We start from the raw sequence: 3,418 nt of genomic DNA, 5'->3' as shown, positions 1-3,418 counted from the left end.
TTTAGTTCTACAGCTGAATTTGAAAGTCCCATTTGAAAGTAATTAATAGAGTCACGTTTCTTCTGAGGAAGTTGGAATCTCTGAGCTCTTTGTATTCTTGGCACAAAGGAGGATGCTGACAGGAGGATGCAGCCGCAAAAAAAAAAAAAAAGGAAATTATGAGACACATTTTGCAAAGTAAACATGATTAAGAGGAGGGAATGATGAAGCTAAAAGAAATGTTTCCTGTTGAGGCCTGCCTTGTATTACAAATCATGAAGGAGCTTGATTGGACAGCCTTTTGGTAATAAACAGCCTGCAATTCATTTCTTTCTCCACTGACTGTTGGCCACCATGCTGCATGATTCATGTAAGCACTTTTTAACTACCCCTTTCTCCGTGCTGGGAGAAGATGAGGCAGGGGTCTCCCCAGAGAAACAACTGGTTTTTTGGAACAAATTCTACTGTACGTTATCCCCAAATGTATATGCTGTTGTACCCGTCAAGGCCTCCACACAACACAGCTAACACACCCCAAGAAGGTAATTGCAGAGACATTGACAAAAGGATCATTTACAAAAGCAGGGACCCAGCAAGAGAGACGAGCCAGGGTTGCTACAGCACCTGAATTTAGCAAGAGTGGGAGTTGCTGTACCCCTTCTAGAGCAGACATAAATAGCTGCACTTTACAGGTGAGAAAACTGGAGTTGACCCCCCCTCACCAGGTGGTCCAAATGAGGCTCAAAGAAAAAAACATAAGTGACAACACTTGGAAAAGTGAAATTCTCTGAAAATATCACTGTACCTTTCCATTCCCATCTCCTTGCTTCTCCCCTCTATTTGTTAATCTTCAAACAAGGCACACTTTCATGCCTCTGCGGTGTTAAACAGGGGCCCCTTCATTCTAGAAGCTTTCATTGGCCACCTTTCCATCATTCCAGGAGCATACATGAGTTGTCTTTGCTTACCTAGTGTCCATTCTCCCTTCTCATGACCATACCTCAGTCTCCCTTTGGAAAATGGACTGTATGGTCTATCAGTACCAGGTGGGATTACCATACTCTCTGAATGTGCAGAAGGGGGTCCACAATCACCGTAAATGGTTCAGGGATGGGCATGCATCCAATTCAGGCCAAAGAGTCAGTGCTGAAAATGTTGCCATTACTCTTCAGCAAAAGGACTTCTCTTCCAGCAAGGATTCTTAAGCCAGTGGAATGTAACCTGGTAAGAGATGCCTGAGAATCAAAGCAACACACAGGGAGCCATAACTGAGAGATGCAGACAGATGGATTCATGGCGACCTGGCACGAGCACCTGACTCCAGCCTTTCTGGAGGGCTGCAAGCCGTGAAGCCAGGCTCCCCCTGTGCCTCTCAGTGGTGTCAACCAGTAAGCCACTCTTCTGGCCCGAGCCGGTTGCAGCGAGCTTTCGCCATGTGCACGTCTCCTCTTCCAGGCTCTCGCTGCCCTGAGTCCATCCCTCCTGTGCGATCATTCATTCTGTATGGTCTCCCCCACTGGACTTTGAGTTTCTCCTGTTCCTCTTTGCCCAGGACCTGGCACAAAACTGTAAGTGATTAACAAATGTGGAGAGAAAGCAATGCAAAGTGTCAAGTTTCCAGAATAAGTTAGCTCGGTATTCCCAGCTTTTTAATAGCAGTGATGACCATCCTCACTGACAACGACAGTGGTGATGGCTACCATTTACAAAGCGCTCCTTGATGGCTTTATCAGCATTATCTCATTACATCATCAGAACCACCACAGCAAGTACTTAGGTTAAACCATGTTGCTTATAAAGAAGCAGAGGCTCAGAGATTTCAAATAACTTGTCCAAAGTGGCGCAGCTAGAAGTGGTAGATACAAGATGTCTGCTGACCTCAGCCTCCAAAGTCCACCTTCTTTTCCACCACGTGAACAGCCCCCAAGCCTTCCTTTCTACTTCTCTTTTTGCCTGAAGGAAACTTCTATCCTGACTTGCCACGCTTGACTTGGCCTCACTTGAACTCTGTCAGATCAAAGAAACAGGACTAGCCTATTTCCCCGTCCTGCCCTCCTGTGCCAGGCCTGGCCCTTGATGGACCCTGTGGCTCACACCAGGCTGGGCCCAGAAGCATCTTCTCCAGTTCAGAAGCACCCCTGGGGCTGAGAAATACAGTGGCACTTGGATCGTGGAGTTCAGATTCCAAAGTTCAGGGAGGGTCAAAAGCCTGACTCCAAACTGCTACAGGTCCATTCCCCAAAATATCCAGGTCTTCTGTGGGGCCTAGAAACAATCTAAACAACATTTGCGCTTATAGGCTTTGCAACCAAACCCACCTGAATGTGAATTCTGGCTTTATCACAACCTGGTTCACCTCAGGGAAATCACATTGACTCGCTCAGCCTCAGTTTTCTCATCAGGAAAATGGGAACACCTGCCTCAGAGAAATGTTGAGAGAGAATTAACATGAACGTCATAAACTAATGGTATCTGGCACATGGCAAATGTTCCAGTGATAGAGCTATAATTATTACCGAAATCTCACCCTTTTCAGGTGACTGAGAGATAAAAAGCTTCCAGAGGCCTTGTTGGGGTGGGGGAAGGGAAGTTCCTCAGAACTCCACACTTACTACCTACCCATCATTCCAGATACACATATTGATTTGTCTACATCTTTTCACAGATGTCTCCTTCTCCAGGAAACCCTTCAATCCTCCTTCCCACAGCAGTGTTAAGTTGCCAGATTTAGCAGATAAAAATATAGAACAACCTCCCAGGAAAGAAAAGCCCCAAAACCAATGGCTTCACTTGTGAATTCTACCAAACATCCAAAGAAAAATTAATGCCCCTTCTCAAAACTAAAGAAGAGGGAACCTTCCAAACTCATTTCATGAGGCTAGCATCACTCTGATATGAAAGCCAGACAAAGATACCATAAGAAAAGAAAACTGCAGGCCAATTTCCCTGATGAATACAGGGATAAAAGCCCTAGCAAAACACTAGCAAACCAAATTCAGTAGCCCATTAAGAGGATCCGACACTATGACCAAGTGGGACTTATCCCTAGGATACAAGGATGGTTCAACATACAAAAATCAATTCATGTGACGTGATACATTAACAGAATGAAGACTAAAAATCACATGATCATCTCAATAGATGCGGAGAAAGCATTTGATAAAATTCAACACTCTCTCATGATTAAAAACTCCCAACAAACCAGATGTTTGAGGTATGTTTGTTAATCCACATGTAAGCAATTAATGTAACTCTATTATTGTTCGTGAATTCTTAACTCTTAAACTCAAAATCATAAAGGCCATATATTACTAGTCCACGGCTAACATCATTCTCAATGGCGAAAGCTGAAAGCTCTTCCTCTGAGATCAGAAACAAGACAAGGTTGCCCACCCCCACCACTTCTGTTCAGTGAGTACTGCAAGTCCTACGGCTTTGA

This window comes from Halichoerus grypus, chromosome 1, assembly GCF_964656455.1.
Source record: "Halichoerus grypus chromosome 1, mHalGry1.hap1.1, whole genome shotgun sequence".
Lineage (NCBI taxonomy): Eukaryota > Metazoa > Chordata > Mammalia > Carnivora > Phocidae > Halichoerus > Halichoerus grypus.
This window is presented reverse-complemented; position numbering follows the sequence as displayed.